Source organism: Sminthopsis crassicaudata, chromosome 1, assembly GCF_048593235.1.
Source record: "Sminthopsis crassicaudata isolate SCR6 chromosome 1, ASM4859323v1, whole genome shotgun sequence".
Lineage (NCBI taxonomy): Eukaryota > Metazoa > Chordata > Mammalia > Dasyuromorphia > Dasyuridae > Sminthopsis > Sminthopsis crassicaudata.
Window position 1 is genome coordinate 437,185,284 of NC_133617.1, and position 23,984 is coordinate 437,209,267.

A 23,984-nucleotide genomic window follows, 5' to 3' on the forward strand; every position below is an offset into this window, starting at 1 on the left:
AGATATAGATCAAGATGATTGGAGATGGCCCTAGATGAAATGGGAGACCTTGGCTCAGTGGGGAATGTAAATATTAGAAAGTATCTATGGTATTTTTAAAAACCAAGAACTTTTTTAAAATATCAATGTCCATTTCTTTACACACTTCAATGAATTGGAGTTCTTACTGAAGATAGACTAAATCAATATCATGACAAATAATTCCACGAAGCTATGACAGTCTCCTAAAAGAACTACTAAAATGGGAAACTGATGTGGAGCTACAGAATCTGATTTTGCAAAGCAAATGGAAAAGGTAAATAATATTCATCCTAATGATAAATTTGTCTTTTTCAGGAGGGAAACAAATATTATTTTGTTCATTGGAGGAGCTAGCCTGCTCAGAAAAGGGGGAGCATGATTCCCAAATATTGACTTAGAGAAGGGAGAAACTGATGAATCATTTCATGAATTATAGGTATTTCTCCTTCCTTCTTTTCTGTAACAGGGTGAGATCAAGACTATAAGTAAGAAACATACTGCATTTAATGTTGAGAGATAATATTCACATTATTGAGATTTAATATCCTTGTGTCTCTTTTCAAAAATGAGATGATTGAGGCCAGTTCCAATGATCTTGTGATGAAGAGAACATCTACACTCAGAAAGAGGACTATGGGAACTGAGAGTGCATTACAACGTAGCATTTTCACTCTTTTTATTGTTGTTTGCTTACATTTTGTTTTTGTTCTCTTTTTTTTTTCTTTTTGATCTGATTTTTCTTGTGCAGCAAGCTAACTGTATACAAATAAATTCAATATGTGTATTTTTTAATTTTTAACATGTTTAACATATATTAGATTACTTGCCATCTGGGGAAGGGGTGGTAGAAGCGGGGAAACTTAGAACACAAGGTTTTGCCAGGGTTAATGTTAAAAAAAATTATCTATGCATATGTTTTGAAAATAAAAAGCTTTAATAAAAAATAAATAGTAAGTATTGTATAGGGTCTTCTTTATTCCTCCTCCCCCCAAAAAGATTTAATGTCCTATAGATCTCCTTAGGAGGTCATAGGCTCATAGCTTTAGATCAAAAAGGGCTATCTACTCTGATCTCACATTTTACAGCTAAGTAAACTGAGGCCCAGAGAGGTTAAGTGATTTGCCAGAAATATCAGAGACTAAGTGACAGAAGCAGGATTTGCATGTAGTCTTCTGGTGTTCTTTCTAAACTCCATTTTGCCTCTTTTCTTTTCCTGCTACAAATAATGACAAGTTACATTTGTATGAGGGCAGCTAGGTGGTAAGTGAATAGAGGGCTAAGTCTAGGGTCAGGAAGTTCTGAGTTCAAAGTGAGCCTTAAATACTAGCTGTATGACTCTGGACTAGTCATTTAATCCTATTTGCCTTAGTTTCCTCATCTGTAAAATGAGGTAGAGAAGGAAATAGCAAACCATTCTAAATTCTTTTCCAAGAAAGCCTTAAAATGAGTCACAAAGAAGTATTCATGACTGAAACAACTGAACAGTAAAAATAACATTGACATAATACTCTGCAGGGCACATTCCTAAAACAAACCTGTGAGGTGTATATAGGTATTATCCACATTTTACAGATGAAGAAACAGAACCTCAAAGAAATGACTTAGTAATAACTGATATTTAAAAGCCTTTTAAAGTTTATTTTACATATATCATTTCCTTTGAGCTTTCTAAGAGCCCTGTGAAGTAGAAATCCAGAGTTATTATTTTCATATTTCATAGATGAGGCTCAAAGAAACTAGGAGAGAGACCCAAAGTTATGTAGCCTGAAAGTGGCAACACCAGAATTTGACAAAAAAAAGATCTTCCTCATTTCAGGTTTTATCTACAATTCTATTTATGTTTAAAAAAAAAAAAGCTTAGCATAGAATCAGGATTTTCTTTCTAAATATACTTCTATTTTTCATAATACATGCAAAGATAGTTTTCAACATACACTCTTGCAAAAACTGTGTTCCAAATTTTTCTCCCATCCTGCCCTCCTCCCCTCTCCACTACACAGCAAGCAATCCAATATAGGTTAAACATGTGCAATTCTATATATATTTCCACATTTATCATACTGCACAAGAAAAATCAAATCCAAGGGGAAAATGAGGGAAAAAAACAAGCCAACAAATAGCAACAACAACAACAAAGATGAAAATATTATGTTGTGATCCACATTCAGTCTCCATAGTTCTCTCTTTGGATGTGGATGAGAGCCAGGATTTAAACCTACATCTGCATCTAAATCCAGTGCTTTTTCCATTACACTGTTTTCCCCTATATGTTGATCCTTTATTAGGAAATAGTGTAAATGTTTCATTATTTCTCTATGTATTTATGCTTTTAAGTTTTCTGTCTGCATCCATAACACTGGTCCCCAATTACAAGCTCAAAAGAAAAAGACTACATCTGATTCATTCTATTCAACCCAAAAAGCAAAGAGGTGCAGAGATGGAGTAGAGTTCATATTGATTTGTCTCCATACCCTTCACCATTCCAACTTATACATATCCCTGCCCAGCTCCTCTGAAAAATGCATAACTGATTCTGATAATATAATGATGAACTAATGGGATAATTTTCACTTTCCATACAAGAAAAAAATTAGTGGTAGAAACAAGAATCCAAAGGTTGTTATTGCCAGAAACCTGTTCTCTTCCGATCCTTACAAGCAAAAACTGAGATCAATCCCAAAGAATCATTGCTCTCCAAAAAAGGAGAGAGGGAAACCAACTTTTCTTGGTGAAGAGCATTACTTTCCATTTCTCTAATACTCTCTGCATGTGATGTGGTGCTAATTCTACTTTGGTCTAAGAAAATCAGGAGTAGCAGAGAAGAATCAAAAATTCAGAAACTTTAAACAGTATGAATGGGGACTAGAGTTTGTTGTAGAGATGTGGAGGACCCCTGGATGAGACCCTCTCTCTATTGATACAGCTTGGTGCCTTCTCTGTGAGTCATATGAGAGTTGTCTAGCACACTGAGAGCTTCAGTGACTTGTCCACACAGGGCATAAAACCAATATGAACCAAAGATGGGCCTTAAACCCACAACCTTTAAGATTCAAGGCTAGACTGTGTCACAGTATATCAGTGACAGCAGTATAATTTACTAATGAAGCAGTTTAGCTTCAAAATATAACTTTCATTATCAATTCAAATTTTGACTCTTTCTGGAAAGTATTGCATCCCTACCCTCATGTCCCTTCACCTACTGGACCAAGAGGAGGAGCAGGCACATCCTTTGCTCCTCTTCACTTTCACTTCCAAAGATCCTTTCTCCCATCATCACTTAGCTATTTCTCCTCCTTCAATGACTGTACAATCCATCTATATCAATCTAACCAGAGCCTCCTTTCTGTAATTTACAATTTTCTAGGTTATTTTTCTTCTATTCTCAAAAAGTTCAACACCTGACTTACCCCAAGCACTGCACATATACTAGGTCTTCAATCTATGTACCCTTAAAATCCTTGGCCTTCCAAATCATTTTCCATGATCTGCATCTTCATTCCACCTCAGAGACACATGGAGAGACACAATTGCTTATCTTTTATGATTCAGAACTTTGACCTTCCTTCGACAGATGACAACTTCCCTCAGTTTCTCATTCCTTCATATATTATTTTTAATACCCATCACAACTTCTACTCATCATTATTCTTCCAATCATTCAAACCAATCATTCTGACTTCATTCTCTTCCCTTTGTGATTTTGACCCTAGAGTTGATCGGTACAACTCTATATTATTTTTTATATTTGAATGTCCATTTATACAATTCCCCACTCATGCTTTGCCAGTCCGATCCTTCTGTTAGCCCACCAGCCATTTGCTCCTAATCATGTACTACTGAATACCACTAGATGAATAACATATCATCTACTGATTAGATCCACTACAAATATGTTAATTAATCTCTACCATGTCCTTACCACTGCATGGCAATCTTTTTTTACACTTCTCTGATTGATTTTATCACACTCTCTAAGAGGCTATTAACAACATTGTCTTCTCCCCTCAAGTCCCCTATATCAACTCCACTTCGTCCTCTTCAGTGAAGGCCCTACCTTTTACACCCTCCTGAGACTATTGAACACAAGCTCCATTTTCTCCACAACTAATGCCTATCTCTAAATTGATCCCCATTCTCTTCTTTGCTCTAATCTCAGAGGCGCCCTTGCTTTTTTTTTCAAAGCCAATTATCCTACTTGGATCATTGAACTCTCCCTGCTATCTTTTCCAGGACCTTGTCCCTTAAATTAGAGTTGTTAAATACAGCAACATTCTCTGAATGCAAACCAAACAGGTTAAAATGTAATTGAGAAGTATCTAAAGAAATGAACAAAAATACAATAAAATATAAATAACACTACCCTTTAAAATGAAATCAATATGCAGGGATCCTTTATTTCTATTTAAGTTTGATATCACTGATTTAGAACAACTTTCTCTCCCTCCCTCCTTTCCTCTCTCCTTCTTTCTCTCTGTCTCCTTCTCTCTCTCTATCTCTTTGTGTTTCTCTGTCTCTCTCTCTCTCTCTCTAAAATGAAATTAATATGCAGGGATACTTTATCTCTATTTGAGTTTGATGACACTGATTTAGAATAACTTTCTCTCCTTCCCTCCCTACCCCTCCTCCCTGTCCTCTTCAATTTTTCATTATCTGCAAGCTCATCCATCTTTGCTACAAACATTGCTATTCTTTTTTTTTTAAGCTTCATTTCACTTTTCCATTCCCTCAAGCATTCATCCTTTATTTCTTCAATTTCATAATCAAAATCCCAGATAAAATTATCACTACTCATTGCCCCCAGCTCTTCAAATTCCACTTACTCCTCAATTAATCCAAACTGACCCATTAAAGCTATTGTCTCCAAGGTTATCTCCTAACTTCTAATGTCTAAGGTTTTTTTTCAGTCCTCATCCTACTGGATTTCTCTACAAAATCTGATTTTGTTAACTACCTCCCTCCTTCTAGATAGTCTTTCTTCCCTTGGCTTCAGAATTAGGTGAATGGGGCTTTACTCCAGGGAATTTAGGGGGAAAGCTGGTCTTCTCGTGGTGGTCACCATTCCATTCTTTCCCTGTCCCTATTATTTCACCTTGACTCAGAGTGCTCTAGCGATATAAAGCATAACTACCCCTACACATAACTACATATACACACACACAAACATACACACACACACACACACACACACACACACACACACACATACACACACACACACACTTCAGTCCACCACCCATTCCCCACTTGACTACAAAAGAGTTGAAATTTCAAAGGCCCCTCTGTGTCCACTCTATATCCACTAAAAACAAACTGAATTTATCCCATGTGCAATTTCAGCTCCTTAAGATCAGCACCTTACCATTTGTAACATTACTTTCCTTTTTCTCCTTTTGCATGATGGTCTGCTCCTATTCAGTCTTCTTTCTTAGATTATCATCCATGAACCTCACCCTTATTATGAGTGTTCCCCAAAGCCTATCCTGACCTCTTTTCACTCTATACCCTGTCTTAGTGATGTCATTTGCCACTCTGGGTTCAGTGAGCATTTCTATGAAACAAATTCCCCATCCTCTATAGCCAGCTCTAAAATTCATGAACTCTAGAACTTCCTTACCATAACTCTAGTCCTTACCATTACCAGATGTTAGACAACTGCACCTGGCTTAACTATCCAAAATGGAACTCATTATCTTCTCCATTAAATCCACTTTTCCCCAAAGCTTCCCTCTTTCTGTTGAGTCAGCAGTGGCTATGTCTTGTCAATTTGATCTTCACATCTCTCATAACCAGCCCCTTCTCTCTACTCAGAAGGCCATTTCAGGATCTTCGTGGACAACTGTAATAGCTTCCTAATGGTCTTTGTCTCTAGTCTCTTCAATCCACCCTTCACCTAGCTACTAAAATAATTCTCCAAAAGAACAAGTCTGATCATGTAACTCACCAATTCAAAAATCTTCAATGGCACTCTATGTCTCTAAAATAATGATCAAATCCTTTGGCCTGCTATTTTGAGATCTCTTTAATCTTGCTCCAATGTACCCCCAGATTTATTTATCTCAGTCCCCACTTCATACACTCTAGGTTTCAGTCACCTTGCATAATTAGCTACTGCCTAAACTTAGCATCCTGTCTCTCTTTTCTCTACACCTTGTCACAGACTGTTCTACCATGCCTGGGGAAGACTTCTCATGACTGCCTATTAACAGACTTTAAGCTTCCTTTCAGACTCAACACAAGTACCATATCCTATAAGAAGTCTTTCCAATCTCCACAGTTGCTAGTGTTTACTCACTCTCCAATTACCATGCATTTACTCACCTACTGTATCACTTTGACAGAATGTAAACTCCTTGAGAACAGGAAAAAAATTATTTATGTTTTTATATCCCCAGGCATGATATTGTGCTTTTGCATAATAGGAATTTGGCAAATGTTTGTTAACTGAACCAGATCTAATCCTCCACTACACAGAAAATGATATAGGAAAAGAGGTATTAGGAGGCTCAAATGAGATAATGGATAGGAAGCACTTGCAAACTCTAAAGTGTGATATGTTATTGTTATTATTATTGTTACTAGTCTCCTAATCTAGCAATGACATCACTCCCTGAGACTTCTACTGCCCTCCTGTGGAAATCAAATGTTTACAGAGCAACAGGAAGGTATGATGGTAAAAGTTTAACTGGATGATGCAGATTTTTAAAATGTACAAAATTTTTAAGTTTAATCCATGTTATTTAAACTTTCTTAAATCTAGACAGTCAACAAAATAATAAATCAAGTCCTGATTTGGAAAGATGGTTGATATGTGAGGTGTAAATGCTCACATTGAAAAATTTGACAATGGGCTCTCTCAAATCAGAGCTGGCTCCAACACACCAAAACACAAGAAGATTCTTCAAGTAGTCATTTTTCACAAGTTGCAAGAAACAGAGAAATAGAAGTAAGAGAATCAGAGGACCTAGGTTCATATTCTGCCTCTGATGTGCAGTATCTATGTGATCTTTGGCAAATCAGATTCTTCATCTATAAAATGAGAGTCATAGACTGGATGGCCTTAGAGGTCCTTTGGAGCTATATATCTCTGAAACATTCTCTAGCAGGAATAGAGACCCAACCTCAAGAAACTTGTTTATATACATATATATATATATACATATATATAAATATCTTATATTTATATCAATTCCTTTGGAATTATATACATTTTATTTTCTTTATTTAAAAATATCATTCTGAGAAAGGATCCATAGGTTTCACTAGACTGCCAGAAGGGTCCATGATGAGAAAGAAAATAAGAACCACTGTTCTAAAAGAAAGATATGCACATAAATTGAAACAGTCTTGGGAAATGTCTGAACAAAGATCTAGATATCACAAAATATTTTCTGCAGCCAGAACTTAGATTTCCAAATATGGGAGTGATGAATGAGCTATAGGCAAATAGGGCTGGTGTATACAAAGATGAACACAGAGAAGACAGAAAGAGGCAGGGATGTCCATAGTATTTAAATCTAGAGAGATCTGAAAAATCAGCCCTTGAGATATTGAAATAAAACTAAACATTTTTGTTGCTCTATAGCATGATTGGATGGATGGAAGGAAGGAGAGAGAAAGAGAAAGAGAGGGAGAGAGACAGAGACAGAAAGAGACAGAAAGAGACAGAAAGATAGAGAGATAGGGAAGGAGGAAAGAGGAAGGATCAAAGTCAGTGCTGATGAGTCAATACTTGACAACAACATTGCCTTCAACACCCAAAAAGCCTTAGCTGCCCAAATGGAGCTATTTTTGACAAAAGACATATCTCTGGTCCATCTTTTTTCCAACTCCCCAAGAGTTCATCACCTGTATCTTTAAAGCCTTATCAACCCCTCCCTCCATTAAATCATCTAAGGACTTTTGAATATCTCAGGGATGTGCTATACAGTGTGATATTGATGGGGTTCTAGTGGCAGTCAGAGAGTTGTAGGAATCCCCTTTTGGTCGGCACAGGTCCTTCTGGAAAGAATTCATGAATTCATGAACCCGAAGAGTTTTAGGTGGCAAAAAGGGAAGTTTATTGTTGGATAAGAAGCCAGGTTTGCTAGAAAGACTGACTTCTTCAATGGCAAAGTCCTAGCAGAGAAAAAACAAAAGGTTTTTCACTGAGAAAAGGGTCTCTTCACAGCAGGCAGAAGTCCTGGCAGACTTTGGACATTCTACAAAGAAATGAGAGAGCAGAAACCTATTTTATGAGCAGATCTCAGTGGGAGTGGGTGGGGGTTGGGGGGAGGGGCCTGGAGGCAGTTTGAACTGATCAGACCAGGATCTCCCTATTGAAATTACTTTGAAGGCTTTTTCAGCCTGAATTTGAATGGACATCCAGCTATCAATGGGGGTGATTTGCCTTAGAAATGGCCCAGCCTGAGAAATACTCTGTCTCATAGACTCTCTGGAGTTGGGAGGCCAGGAATCAAAGGAATCAAAAACCCTTTACAAAATACTGCTAAGTGAATGACTGAATTACATGAATCTATAGTGTTCAAACAAACTGTATCTGAGTGTCCCTAAAAACAAAGTAGTGGGTTTAGTGCCTAGAGTGTTGGATTTGGAATCAGGAGACCTGCTTTGAATCTTTGGATATAACAATTGTGTGACTAGGTAAATGATTTTAGCCTTTCTAAACCTTCCTCACCTGTAAATTGGAAATAAGAATATTTGCAGTACCTGCTTCACAGAGTTGTTTTGAGGCATAAAATGTTTTTGTAGAAAACACTCTGAAAACCTTAAAGACCACATTAAGTTTTAGCTATTATTTCCCCTTAGAGGAATATAAGCTCCTTAAGGGCAGCACCTGATTTGTTTTTGTTTTTTGGTCTTTGTACTCACAGATTCTAACATATATAGCAGATAATAAATGTTTGTTGAATTGAATTAAAATCCATACACCCTGAGTATTTTCAAGTCAAATAAACGTTCCTCAGATCTGATCCTATCTTCTGTCCAATTACCTGTTTCTGGGTTCTTTATCACCAACATTAGTTTAAGAGCTACTCATTTGTCTTTGTAATAAGTGCTTAAAGCACACCAAAAGAGAATTCCAAGAGTTTTGTGAATTGGGATTTTAAAAACGTTTGTTTTGAATGAATTTTCCAAATAGAGATAAAGATCCTACTCTTTAAGTATTAACATGGAGATAACTAAAAATAAATTTAAGATTTTGAAAATCCCTTCCTGACAATTTTAATATCCTATGAACTATGCTTCAACATATTTTTAAAAAATTTTTCTGCATGGAAATCACACAATTCAAAAGAACTTTTAAAATCAACTAATCCAATCCCTTCATTTTAAATATGAATAAATCAGACAGTGAAGAGACATAATTTTCTCTAAAATGACACCATTAACTAAGAAAATTATATGGAATTGGTCCCTGAACATGAACCACCTCTGAAATCATAAAAAGCCAGCAATGACAGACTTGAGGCTACCAATTCTGAATGCATCAGTTCTCCCAGTTAAAAGTAGTGTCTGGAAGAAGACCCAAGGAAAGATAGTAAAATGTGTTAACTGTGAGTGGCCTTAAAGAGCAACCCAATTTTAATCCTGAAACATGGAGTTTAAGTCCATTATTTAGATGGCATATGACTATATGAGACGGGTATGTCAAGTTTCAAAGAATAAGCTGACAAAATTCTCTACATGTGGATCCCCAGGAAGAGTTTCCCATAGTGACAGAACCTAACTATTGATTCCCTTTTGCAATCTCAGAAAAGATCAAATGGAACAAGTTATTGTTCTAAATATAGTCATGAAGAAATGTATATCTAAAAAATCTAAGAATCTTGGCCTTTGGAAAGAAGTGAGAAGTGAGTGTGCTTCATTGGTCCTTCCTTATTTTTAGTTCCTCAAGATACTAGATAAGATTTTTATTATCTCTTTTTAAGAGGACAGAATAGGTACTAAGACAAATACAAGCATTTTTAACTTTGACAAATAAAAGAGATAAGGGAGAGCTTTCCTTCACAAAAAGGATTCCTAAGAATTACACATATTTAACATATATTGGATTACTTGCTGTCTTAGAGGAGGGGGATAAGGGGAAAGAAGGGAAAAACATTTGGAATACAAGGTTTTGCAAGTATTTTGAAAATAAAAAAACTATTATTTTAAAAATAACAAAGAAAAAAAGAGGAAAAAAATAAATACAACCTCCAGAAAATAATTTAAAAAAAAAAAAAAAAGGATTCGTAGGTTTCTTTGAATCAATTTCCCCAGTTGAGCAGATTTTCTGCCCTCTCAATGACCTCTCATCACTAAAACCTATTTCATACTTTAAAAGAACTTTATACATTATAGGAGATATAGAGATCTATTTGTATACAAAGACTCTTGGAATTTTCTAGCTGTCTTCTTTTATCTTTCATATGAGCCATGGAACTTAAAAAAATAAATAAATAAAAAGATTCCATAGAAACAGAAAACTGTCTGCCTGGCATGTCAATGTGCCTGTAGGGAGGGAGGTGGACACAATGATCTTTAGAGGTCCCAAGCAATATTGGTATCCTGGTTTTCCATGTCCATTTGCTCTGTTTCTAGCCTAGACAAATGAGGGGAGGATGTCCCTAAACTGTGTCAGAGAGCAAATCCCAGAGTATCTTATTTTTGATCTCAGAATATAGGTAAATCTGTACCTCAGAATCATCACAGCCTTGGAACTAATCATAGAAATGAGAAATAAATGCCATCCAGCTAGTTTTCATCTGTCAGGATTAATGGACAACTCTTGGCTTTTCAAAATCATTTTTCCTGTATCTTTGCAAATTCTTTCAAATTCTTCTGTAGCCTTCATGAAATTCTTTTTCCTCAAGGTACTGATCAAGATTATTAAATGAGTTTTTCAAGTAGGGATAGACTTTGAATGAAAAATGCCATCTACATCCAGAGAGAAAACTATGGAGACTGAATGTGGATTTTCACCTTTTTTAGTTTGTTTTTTTGTTTGCTTTCTCTTTCTCATGTTTTTTTTTCCCCTTTGGTCTAATTTTTCTTTTCCCTTTTGGTCTAACATGATAAATATGGAAATATATTTAAAAGTATTGTACATGTATAATCTATACCAAATTGCTTGCTATCTTGAGGAGGACGAGAAGGGAAAAAGTGAGAAAAAATTTGGAACACAAAATCCTACAAAAGTGAATGCTGAAAATTATCTTTACATTTGGAAAAATAAAAAATAAAATACTATTGAGGAAAATAATAAAACAGGGATAGGGAACAATAAGAAAGAAATATAATTGTGCCATTAAAACTGATTTCCCGTCCTCTTCTAATGATGTGAGGTCTCTGAATAAACCTATCATTTGATATAACAAAAGTTTTCAGTGATATTTTCTAGCCCCAAACACACCCTAATATGTCAGCTTAAAATTGACCCAAAAAAAAGATGAATTAAAGGGAAATCCTTCTATTACGTAAAGATTCATAGTAACTTTCTTTGAATCAGTTTTCCTATCCCTATAATAAGGAGTTGAACTGGGTAATCTCTTGAATTTTCTTCTAGCTCTGAAATTCTAAAGGTTTTGTATATTTAAAATATAAACTGTATGTTGAAAGCCACGGGTACCTGTTATAACTTTATGCACTGTGGAGAGTGATACTATTTTCATACATACATACACATACATTTCTTAAATAATAGGAGTAAAAGTTCCTTTTCCTACAGAATTGGGATTAAAATCAGCTAAGCAGGATTATTTCACAATACTCTCCATATCTCATAAAGGGATAAGGTATGGAAAGATAAATTCCTTGATTCACAAATAGCTAATATGAAAATTTTGAAAAGGGCTCTGGGTGCTCAACATATGAATGCTACCATAAAAGGACATGTTCTCCTCAATACTAGCTGTTCCACAGAAATGTGATGATAACAAATTCAAAACAAATACCTTGTAGGGAATAACACGCCTATTTCCAAGTGATAATAAAAACATAGGGCTTTACATGGAAAGAATCACAGCATTTGTATGTAGAAAAGAGCACTAAGAAATCTCTGACAGCTAATATTTCAGACTTTCATTTATTCACTCTCTCATCCATTCAACAAATATTTATTGAGAACCTACTATGTGCAAGGCACTGTGCTAGCTATTGGGCATACCACAAAGATGAGTTCTCTGTCCTAAAGGTCTTTACAGCCTAAGAGAAGAGCTAAGTCATACACCTAAGGAAGTATCTACACATTAGCAGTTTTCAAGAGAAGTTATGAATCTGGAGAAGGATAAGATCATTTAAAGGGATATAAAAATGAACATTACTGAGATCAGCAGCTTTGGCAGAATAAAGAAAGGTTTCATGGGGTAGAGGAAGCTTCCTTCCTCATTGTCAAAAATAGCTACTTCTCCTGTACTCTTAAACTGTGAAAAGAACAGTGCTCAGGAAAAGTACCCAGACTTCTAGGAATTCACAGAAAGCCCACTTATTTTCTCCTCAAAGAGATGCTTACCAATACACAGCATATACACACAAAATGAGTTATTTAACAGACAAGAGACAATTGAGATTTAGGTTTTCTCCATTAAATCTTGAGTTGGAGAGTAAAACAACCCTATAAAAAGAAAGAGCACATTTTATTCTGAGGCACTCAAGAAACTTTTACATACTGACATCTACTGACATTCTTTAACCACGTCTTAGAAATTCATTCCCATTGAAAAATATATCTGTAAAGGGCATTTAAAACACACGAGGAATAATTTAGTCTCATAGCTGTCTGTTTGGCTCTTCTCTTGCACATTGGCCAATTTCCAATTTAACCTAAGCATCAGAACTCTGTGATCACATCTGTGTGAATTTCCTAGTCCCGGATATTTTGGGGGATGGTTTCCTACTTAACAAATGTAGCTTTGAATTGTTTTCTTAAATATTAAATTCCTTTATAAGGTGCATAAATTGAGATTGGCATAGATGGTAAAGTAGCTTGGGGGCAAAATGTGCTGTTATAAATAAATGCACTCAATAGTGGAATTAGGAGCCTTGGGTGACGACTTTCATTCATTAGCGGCTGTTCAGCAGTCACAAAAACCCTTGCATAAAATTGACGGTATTTTCTGTCTGTGGTTGTTCCAATGACGCTAGTCCTGCTTTTAAATGGGATTAAAAAGACCGTATTGATGATGCATGATAATGCTCTAAGATTTTGGCAAAGCATTTTTTGCACACGGAGAAAGTCAGCTCCGGTGAATACTATTACATTGATCTTAACTTAAAAAGTTCCTCCAAAGTTACAAAGATGCTCTTTATTAAAGCATCTTAAGGGAAGCCCTCTACCGGGGGTCTTGAGGAGCAGAGTAAATGTGACATCTGGTGTCTTTCTCCCCACCCCTAACTCCCCTTGGACCCTGTTACCACTACTTACAGATATCCTATTAGGGGAAGCGGAGAAGAAACTGGAGAATTCGGATCCTGCACAGTTCACAGCTGGGACAATCCAAATCCCCTCTGTCTCTTCAGCCTCTCTATATAGAGGGAGAGCTGATATGGGGTGGGAAGAATGGGGCGGGATAGGGGGAATAGAAAGAAAAGGGGAGGCGGGGGGGGGAGGGGAATGTGGGGGAAGGGTCTGGACCCAGGATACTGCCCCCTGCTGGGAAGATTTAATGAAGGGACCCCAAGAGCTTTCCAAACAGCCGCCAGGAGTGTGATGCTCCGGGATGAGAGACGCAGGGTGCGCGGTCTGGGAGAGGATCGTACCGAATAAGGTCTCAGTGTCTAATCTTCAGGTGGTAGGGAAGGTGTAGAATTTGGCAAACAGGAAAACTGGGTCCCATCTCTTCCTTCTTTTCGGTTTTTTTTTTTTTTTTAATTGCTAAACATTTAGCGTCTGCAAAAATTCTGGATTTAACCTCTTCTTCCCCACCCAGGACACAAAGAGAGCGGTTCGGCCAAACGTTGGGGCACAGAAAGTGCGGAGTCGGCATCCATCAGCCTCTATCCCACGGTTACGTCTTTTTTCTTCCCCTAACCCCCAAACCTTCCCAAAATGTTTATTTCTCACAATCAGAGAGAAGGCTGAAAAAAAAAAAAAAAAAAAAAACCATAGTAGCACTACTGGGGAGATCAAGGTAAGGGGAGGGGATTTTGAATTTTTACAGAATGTAAAAATAAGGCTCCCCGAGTTCTAGGAGCCAAGGGTTATTTATGGTTCTGCCCGAAGTCTTTGGGGAAAGGTAAACTTCATATTTTTTAGTTTTCTTCCACCCCAAAACTTCACAGCCCTGCCCCCCCTCAAAAAAAAACCCTTTCTGGACACATACAAGCACACACACGTACACACTCTTTCTTAGACATCCCATAAAAGGAAGAAGAGGGAAAGGGAGCTGGTAAATTTCTAAGGGGCTAGAAAGGCACAGGAAACCCCGGGAGAGAAGCCTGCTCCTTAATAATTCTCGTTAAAATTCTTCCCCCATCTTTTCCCTCTTAATCAAGTCTAAGGTGCCTGCCTTCTCTCCTCTTCTCCCCCCCCCCCAAAACCCGCCCCAATTCAATGGATAACTATCTCCCAAGATATGGAGAGCTCTGGGTGTGAGACATCCCAAAAAGGAAAAGCCAAAGTTTCCCCAGGAATTCCCATTAGCTGCATACCGGATTCGGGGCTGCCCGTTACCCCTGACTAAATATGGTACAGTAGTGTAGCATCCCAACTCTAACGTAGTGCCCTGGAAGGCACTTCAACCTCCCCTCTGAGGTTTCCCAATATACACTCTTTCCTCTCCCTAGCTTCTCTAGACATTGTCAGGAGAGGTAAGAAAATTAGGATGCAAGGAATCCTATCCCACACAGCTTGTTTCTGTGAATGAAGGGGAAACATGAAGCGATTCTTCAGATAACTGTTGTTGCTGTCATGTCAACTCTTCATATCTCCATGGACTATACTGGCCATGGGGTTTTCCTGGCAAAGATACTGGAGTGGTTTGCCATTTCTTCTCCAGTGGATTAAGGCAAACAGAGATTAAGTGACTTGCCCAGGATCCCACAGCTAGTAAATACAGGAGGCTGGATTTCACTCAAATCTTCCTGGCTCAGAGCTCTAACCATTGGACCATCTAGCTGTCTTCAGGTAACTCAAGTCTCTGCAAGTCACTACAAACCCCAAGTGGGTCTCAAGTTTTTGAATGAGTTACTCTGAGGAGTTGCATTGATTTTACTTCCATTGTTCCCTTTTTCCTGGATATTCACCCTCTCTGCTCCTTCCTGAGTTGTTACAGTAATAGGTCTAAGAGAGGCCTTTCCATGAAGACCTCAGGGGGATTTGCCTGACAGTTGACTCTGTCTCCCCCACACACACCCCAAGGGATTTTGTCTTTATCCAGTACAGGCTTATTCTTTGGCATAGTATTTCTTCCCACTCCTGCATAAAACTTACCTTTCATTGTAATATACTCTTCCCATTTGGAACCATAATTCCCTCAACTGTCAGAAAAGTTAGGGTTAGCTTTAGCTGAGTAAAATAGATGTAAAGCTATTAGGAAAATGACAAATGGGCTTCTGCTACTGAAGCATTTTAACAGCAAGCACACTGTAAAAGGAGTGGAAATTGTTCCTGGGTTGGAGGATCTGCTAAGAAGACATTTTGTAGCAGGTTTAGTACAGTAATGGTGCTGAACCATGAATGCTGTGTGGGAGGGAAACAGAAGAATGAAGAAAAGCCAGAAAAGAAACAATCAAGGAATTCTAGATTTTTGGAAACATTTGAAGTTAAGACAATAAAGAATCAAGTATCCACTTCCAGCTCAGTGAAATTCTGGAGACTGAAGTTAATGCTTAGAAAAAGGAGAGATATTTTTGACAGAAGAATTAGCTTTTCCCTTCCAAATAGTCTTCTGTTTAGGAAATACTGTTCAAAATAAAAATAAAACTCATCTTGGGATACGAACAATGCTCACTCACCTTACAGATGATTTAATTCCTTAAGGATAGGAATTGGATGTTTTTCTTTTTTGATACAGTTCTGGTAGTACATAATTATGTGCAAGTTTTTTTGTTGAGTTGTTTCTGTGGTATATGACTTGTCATGATTGCATTAAGGGTTTTCTTTGAAAATAAGGTATACAGGGTTAAGTGACTTGTCCAGGATCACTCAGATAGTGAGTGTCTGGGACCACATTTGAAATCTAGAAGTAGAGTCTCCCTAACTACAAACATGGCACAGTAGTGCTAGCCAGCTATTCTATGTATATATGTGTAAGTGCCATCCACATCCAGAGAGAGGACTATAAAGACTGGATGTGAATCAAAGCATAATATTTTCATCTTTTTTTTTGTTTGCTTATTTTTTTCCTTTCTTGTGTTTTTTTCCCTTTTGCTCTGTTTTTTAATTTAATTTTTATTTTGCGCAGCATGAGAAATATGGAATATGTTTAGAAGAACTGCACATCTTTAATCTATATCAGATTGCTTGCTGTCTAAGGGAGGAGGGAAGGAGAGGGAGGAAAGTTTGGAACACAAAGTTTTGCAAAGATGAATGTTGAAAATAATCTTTACATGTATTTGAACAAATAAATACATTTTGAATACTTTTAAATAAAACATTTTTGAAAATAAATGTTTGTTGAGTGACTAATGGACATCTTTAAAAATAATGCCTCAAATAGAATTCAAGGAGCAAGAGAACCAACAAAAGTTGGGCAAAACAATTTTTCAACCCAAGACAACTTAGGAGGTCAGCAAGAAAAGTTTTTCTCACTAAGGTGCTGGTTGACCTGGAACCCCCAATCCCAGCACTACCAGTTGCAGGTCTTGGAGATGGCTGCATGGACAGCAGGCCACAGATGGCAAGGAGGTCAGAAAACTGGTCAGAAAGATTTTAGGGAACCCTTTGCTGGTGCTGGGTTTATGACCCTATTCCATTGTCCATATGTAGTTCTGGGGCACAGTCCCAGCGCAACTAAGAACACTAGTACTGTATTACTGTGTGGTAGAGCTGTGGTAAAACTGTGGCCCTGTTCACAATTCCAGGGTGAAAAAAGAGTGCTTGTGGTCAATCACTAGTAAGCAGGGACCTTAGTCTCATTTCTGAGGCAGAGAGGAGCACTAGCAATTGTGGGAGAGCAGGGGACCTGATCACAGTTTTAGGGCCAAGAGGAATGTTTCCATGTGTGACTTATAAGGAAACAAGGTAATCAAAAAGGATTTCAAAAATCAAATATTTTTCCTCTGAAGAGGAAAAATTGAGAAAATAAATTGAGAGAGATGCAAGAAAATTGTGAAAATAAAGTCAATAGCTTGGTAAAAGAAGCACAAAAATCTGACATGGCAAATGGGGGGAAATGTACAAAAACTCACTGAAGAAAATAATTTCTTAAAAATTGGAACTGGGCAAGTGAAATCTAATGATTCCATGAAATACCAAAAAATAATTTTAAAAAAATTAATGGAAAAAAAGAAGAAAACATGAAATATCTCATCAGAAAAACAACTGACCTGGAAAATAGATCAAGGAAAAGTAATTTAAGAAATTTTGGATTACCTGAAAGCCATGATTAAAAAAAAAAAAAAAAAAAAAAAAAGAGCTTAGACATTTCCTTTCAAGAAACTATCAAATTAAACTTTCCTGATAACCTAGAATCAGAAGTTAAATAAAAATTGAAAGAATATACCAATCACTTCCTGGAAAAGACCCCAAAATAAAAACACCCAGGAACAGAATAGCTAAACAGCTCCCAGGACAAGCAGCCAGAAAGAAATAATTTAAATATCATGGAACTATAGTCAATATTACCCAAGATTTAGTTGATTCTACCTTAAAGGAGAGGAGAACTTGGGATATGATATTCTGAAAGGTAAAGAAACTAGGATTACAATAAAGAATTTACCCAGAAAAACTTGAATATAATCCTTCAGGAGGTAAAATGTTATCTAATGATATAGAGGACTTTTAAGTATTCCTGATGAAAAGACTAGACCGAATAGAACATTTGATTTTAAAATATAAAACTCAAGAAAAGCATTTAAAAAGCAAACAGGAAAGAGAAATCATAAAGGATTCAATAAGGTTAAAATTTTTTATAGTCTTATGTGTGAAGATGAAACTTGTAACTCCTAAAGATGTCTTCATTAGGGCAGTTACAAATAGTATATATAGTTTATATAGGCACAGCTCTGAGTCAACTACAATGGGATGATTTTAAAAATTAAGGGATGAGGAAAAAAAGATAGCATAGGAGGAATGAGGAATGGAGAAAATTCTCTCATAAAAGAGCTTTTAAAGTGAAGAGGAAGATAGGATTGGTGATGAATGATTCTTGACCCTCATTCTCATCTGAATTGGCTCAAAAAGGTATTAACATACACATTCAGTTGGATGTAGAAATTTATCTTATTCCCCAGGAAAGTAGGAAAGGAAATGGAATAAAAGAAGGGAGGGGGCTGATAAAAGGTATGGTAAATTAAGGGAAGATCTCTAAGTCACAAAACAGACTTTTAAGGCGGAGCAGAGTAGAAAGAAAGAAAAAAACAAACAGGGAACAAATAGGATAGAAGGAAATAGTCATCATAACTGAATATGACTGGGATGAATCACCTATAAAATGGAAGAAGATAGCAGAATGGATTAGAAACCAAAATTCAATAATATGTTGTTTACAAGAAACACACTTGAAACAGAGACACACATGGAGTAAAATAAGGGGATGATGCAGAATCTGTTATGCTTCAACTAAGGTATAAAAATAAATAAAGTAGGGGTAGCAAATATGATCTCAGACAAAGCAAGAGGAAAAATATACCTAACTGAAAGAAATAAGTAGGGAAAATATATTTTATTAAAATGCATGACATATGTTCATACAAATAAAGTGAGATCTGAACAATGGGAGAAATATTAATTGCACATGGGAAGGCTGGGCAAACATAATACAATGACAATTCTACTTAAATTAATTTGCTTATTCAGTATCATACTAATCATTAGTAAATAATTTAGCAAGCTAGAAAAAAAGGAAATCAACTGGTCTTAAGAATAAAAGGACATGCCATGTAGGGGAGGGGGTGGAGGGAGGGAAGGAAAAAGTTGGAATAGTGAGTCCAAGGAACAATGTTGTAAAAATTACCCCTGCATATATTCTGTCAATAAAAAGCTATAATTAAAAAAAAAAAAAAAGAAAAGAAAAGATCAACAAAGAAGAACTGGAACTCATTATTGAACACCAAATAGATAATTTTGATTATATCGTTAAAAAGTTTTTGTACGAACAAAACTAATGCAGACAAGATTATAAAGGAAGCAATAAATTGGGAAAACATTTTTACATTCAAGGATTCTGATAAAAGCTTCATTTCTAAAATATAATAGAGAATTGACTAAAATTTATATAAGAATTCAAGCCATTCTCCAACTGATAAATAGTCAAAGAATATGAACAATTTTCAGATGAAGAAATTGAAACCATTTTTAGCCATATGAAAAGATGCTCTAAATTACTATTGATCATAGAAATGCAAATTAAGAAAATTTTAAGGTACCACTACACACCTCTCAAATTGGTTAAGATGACAGGAAAAGATAATGATAAATGTTGGAGGGGATATGGGAAAATTGGGACACTAATACATTGTTGGTGCAGTTGTGAACTTATCCAATCATTCTGGAGAGCAATTTAGAACTATACTCAAAAAATTATCAAACTGTGCATACCCTTTGATCCAGCAGTGTTTCTATTGGGATTATATCCCAAAGAGATCTTAAAGGAGGGAAAGGGACCCACATGTGCAAAAATGTTTGTGGCTGAGTGGATGCCCATCATTTGAAGAATGGCTGAATAAATTATGGCATATGAATGTTATGGAATACTATTGTTCTATAAGAAACGATCAGCAGGATGCTTTTAAAGAGCTTGGCGAGACTTACATGAACTGATGCTAAGTGAAATGAGCAGAATCAGGAGATCATTATACACGGTAACAAGAAGACTATATGATGGTCAATTCTGAGGGATGTGGCTCTCTTCAACATTGAGATGATTCAAACCAGTTCCACTTGTGCAGTGATGAAGAGAGCCATCTACACCCAGAGAGAGAACCATGGGAACAGAGTGTGGAACACAACATAGCATTTTCACTTCATTTTTTGTTGCTTCAATTTTATTTTTTCTCATTTTTTCTCTTTGATCTTTCTTGTGCAGCAAGATAATTGTATAAATATGTATGTCTATAGTAGATTTAGATATGTTTTTACCATGTTTACATATATTGGATTACTTGCCATCTAGAGGAGAAGATAGAAGGGAGGGAGGGGGGATTTGGAAAGGCTGTGCAAAGGTCAATGGAGAAAAATTATCCTTGCATATGTTTTGAAAATAAAAAGCTTCAATTAAAAAAAAAGGTCTAGACAATCAAGGGAATTATATTTTTGAAATGTGAAGGAAGGTAGTCCACCTGTTCCAGATAATCAAACTGTATTATAAAGTGGCACTCATCCAAACAATATGGTATCAGCTGAAAAATAAAAGTGGAATGATAGGTGGACTAGCTTGGATATACAATACAATAGTAAATGACCATTATTACCTGTGTTTGACAAATCCAAAGATTCCAGCTTTTGGACAAGAATTCATCATTTGACAAAAACTGGTGGGAAAACTGGAAAGCAGTTTGGCGGAAACTAGGTATAGACTGATATCTCACACCATATACCAAAGTAAGATCAAAATGGATTCATGATTTAGACATATAAGTTAATATCAAAAGCAAATCAGGAAAGCATGGAAAAATTTCCCTGTCAGATTACAAATGGGGAAAAATTTATGACCAAAGAGATAGAGAGCATTATGGGTAATTTTGATTATACTAAATTCAAAGCTTTTTGTACAAAGAAAACCAATGCAGCCAAGATTAGAAAGAAGGCAGTAAACTGAGGGAAATTTTTATTTATATTAATTGTTAAAGCTTTTTATTTATAAAACATATGCATGGGTAATTTTTCAACATTGACCATTGCAAAACCATCTGTTCCAAATTTTCCCCTCCTTCCCCTCATTCCCTCCCCTAGCTGGCAAGTAGTTCAATACATTAAATATGTTAAAACACATATTAAATCCAATATATGTATACATATTTATATAGTTATCTTGTTGCACAAGAAAAATTATATCAGGAAGAAAAAAACCTAAGAAAACAAAATGCAAGCAAACAACAACAGAGAGTGTGAAAATGCTTTGTTGTGGTCCACAATCAGTTCCCATAGTCCTCTCTTGTTGCCATGTATGTATATTGATCTCCTGGCTCTGCTCATTTCACTCAGCATCAGTCCAGGTAAGTCTCTCCAGGCCTCTCTGAAATCATCCTGCTGATTATTTCTTACAGAACAATAATATTCCATAACATTCATATACCACATTATTCTCCAACTGATGGGCATCCATTCAGTTTCCAGTTTCTAGCCGCTACAAAGAGAGCTGCCACAAACATTTTGGCACATGTAGGTCCCTTTTCTTCCTTTACGACTCTTTGGGATATAAGCCTAGTAGAACATTTCTGGATCAAAGGATATGCAGTTTGATAACTTTTTGAGCATAGTAACTAGGGAAAATTTTACAGTAAGTTTCTGATAAAGGCTTCATTTCTTATACGTAGAATTAAGTCACTTTTCTAAGAATACAGGTCATTGTCCAATTGACAAATGATCAAAAGAATATGAACAGGCAGTTTTAAGGAGAAATTGAAGTGAGTTGTAGTCATAGTTCCTTTTGTGGTGGCAAAAAATTAGAAATATAGATGCCCATTAATTGGGGAATAGCTGAACAAATTGTGGTATGTGATTGTGATGGAATACTATTGTATTGTAAGAAATGTGTGTGGTACAAGAAAAACCTGGACTTACATGAATTGATAATGTGAGCAGAAGCAGAACATTGTATACAGTACATAGCAATATTATACAATGAACAACTGTGAACTTTTATTACTTTCAGCAATACAATGATCCAAGCAATTCTGAAGGGCTTATGATCAAAAATGCCTGAATGCAGATTGAAGCATACTGGGTTTTTTTGTTGTTGTTTTTGTTTTTGCAAGATAGTTAATATGAAAATGTTTTGCATGATTGAACTCGTAGAAATTTTAGCAGACTTCTTGACTTCTCAAGGAGAGGTTAGAAAATGTGAGGGAGGGAATTTGGAATTAAATTTTTTTAAATTTTACATTTAATTGAGGAAAAAAATTCCAGGAAAAAAAAAAAAACCTATCAGTGCCATCAATCCAAAGAATTGTATAGGAGCAGTTTGAGCTCTTTTATGAATGACATAGAAATCTTGTTTTCAGAAGTGCTCCTGTTTGGTCTGCAGTAGATCCCTATTACTTTCAAATTATTAATAGTTTTGTAAATGCTTTTGGACATTTACTTAATATTCCTGGGCTTGTATCTTCAACTATTAAAAAATATGGGCTTAGATTAGACTACCTATAAGATCTGTTTCATATCTATAATCTCATGTTTACTTAATAAACTTTGACTCTTTAATATTACAGGTAATGTCCAAATATTATATTACAAAATCCTAGGATGAAATTAGCATGTTCACTTTAATCTTTTTTTTTTTAATTTTTAATTTTTTTTTTTGAAAGTTCACTTTAATCTTAATAAATTACAAAAGAGATGTAACAAAAAAAGCAAATGACAGTAGGGTAACAATATCTAAGTGATCTAATACTGTTTAAGAAGCAGTTATAAAGTTATTCCTTATGTATACCCTCTTTTAAAATCAAAAAGTACTTAAGAGTTCCATGAACTTCGAGATGGCATACAAATAAACACATCTCTGTAAGTAGATTCCCAACCGATTTGACAGACTGAAAAAGCTTTCCATAATCCTAGAATCCCAGTTTAAGACTACCAGTTCACTAATTTCCTTGAACCTTTACTTTTTCTGTATTCCTCTTTGAGTATCCTTTATAATCAATTTTTCTTCTCATTAACCTGACAATCTTCAGAACTGAAAAATTTCTCTAAATGACCATTAAAACCACCAATACTTGTTAGGATTACAAGGCGAGAATTCAGGTTGTCTGGATAGTTCTCTGGCTGGGAGTTCACACCTTTGGTTCAGGCCTTTAGAGGGAGTTTACACCTTTGAAATTCTGAGGTGTAGTTTACATGTTTAAAAGAAGTTTGCACCTTTAAAGGGAGCAAGTTCATTGGTTTAAGTATTTTCTCACAAGTTGAGTTCTCACTACAATCTCTTCCAGGATAAAAGAGACAACATTGGGCCCGAAGGAGGAGTTTACTTTAGGTCAGATTTGGGTCAGCTCTCTACAGGAAGAAAAGTCTGGCTGGAAGATTGAGTTGTGACAGCAGATCTCTTCCCAGAGAGCGATCAGCAGTTTCTGGAAACAACAGAACATTACAAATGCTTTATTAATAAAAAGGCTTAATTATGGTGAGGTGCATCTCTTGCCTCTAGATTGTCTTCCCAACTTTTTTAAGTCTTACCCATTTACCTAATCTAAAAACATCTCAATTAAAATAAAGACTATGCATCAATTGGAGAATGGCTGAATAAATTATGGTATATGAATGCTATGGAACACCATTGTTCTGTAAGAAACCATCAGCAGGATGATTTCAGAGAGGCCTGGAGAGACCTACATGAACTGATGCTAAGTGAAATGAGCAGAACCAGATTATACACGGCAATAAAAAGACTATATGATGGTCAATTTTGAGGGATGTGGCTCTCTTCAACATTGAGATGATTCAAACCAGTTCCACTTGTGCAGTGATGAAGAAAGCCATCTACACCCAGAGGGAGGACTATGGGAACAGAGTGCAGAACACAATCTAGCATTCTTTCTCTCGCCGTTATTTGCTTGCATTTTGTTTTTTTTCTCAGTTTTTCTTTCTTCCTTCTTGATCTGATTTTTCTTGTGCAAAAATATAACTGTATAAATATATATATACATATATTAGATCTAATAATCAACAT

General features: G+C 36.0%; 1 protein-coding gene across 2 annotated transcripts in view; it reads right to left on the minus strand.

The window, feature by feature from the left end:
- Positions 1–13,550, minus strand: part of MYH11 (myosin heavy chain 11) — a 122,787-nt gene extending 109,237 nt beyond the window's left edge. For both annotated transcript variants that reach the window (XM_074280620.1, XM_074280619.1), the window contains exon 1: positions 13,424–13,550. The gene's annotated coding sequence lies outside the window, so the exon portion shown is untranslated. The remainder of the gene's footprint in view (positions 1–13,423) is intronic.
- Positions 13,551–23,984: the final 10,434 nt, after the last annotated feature.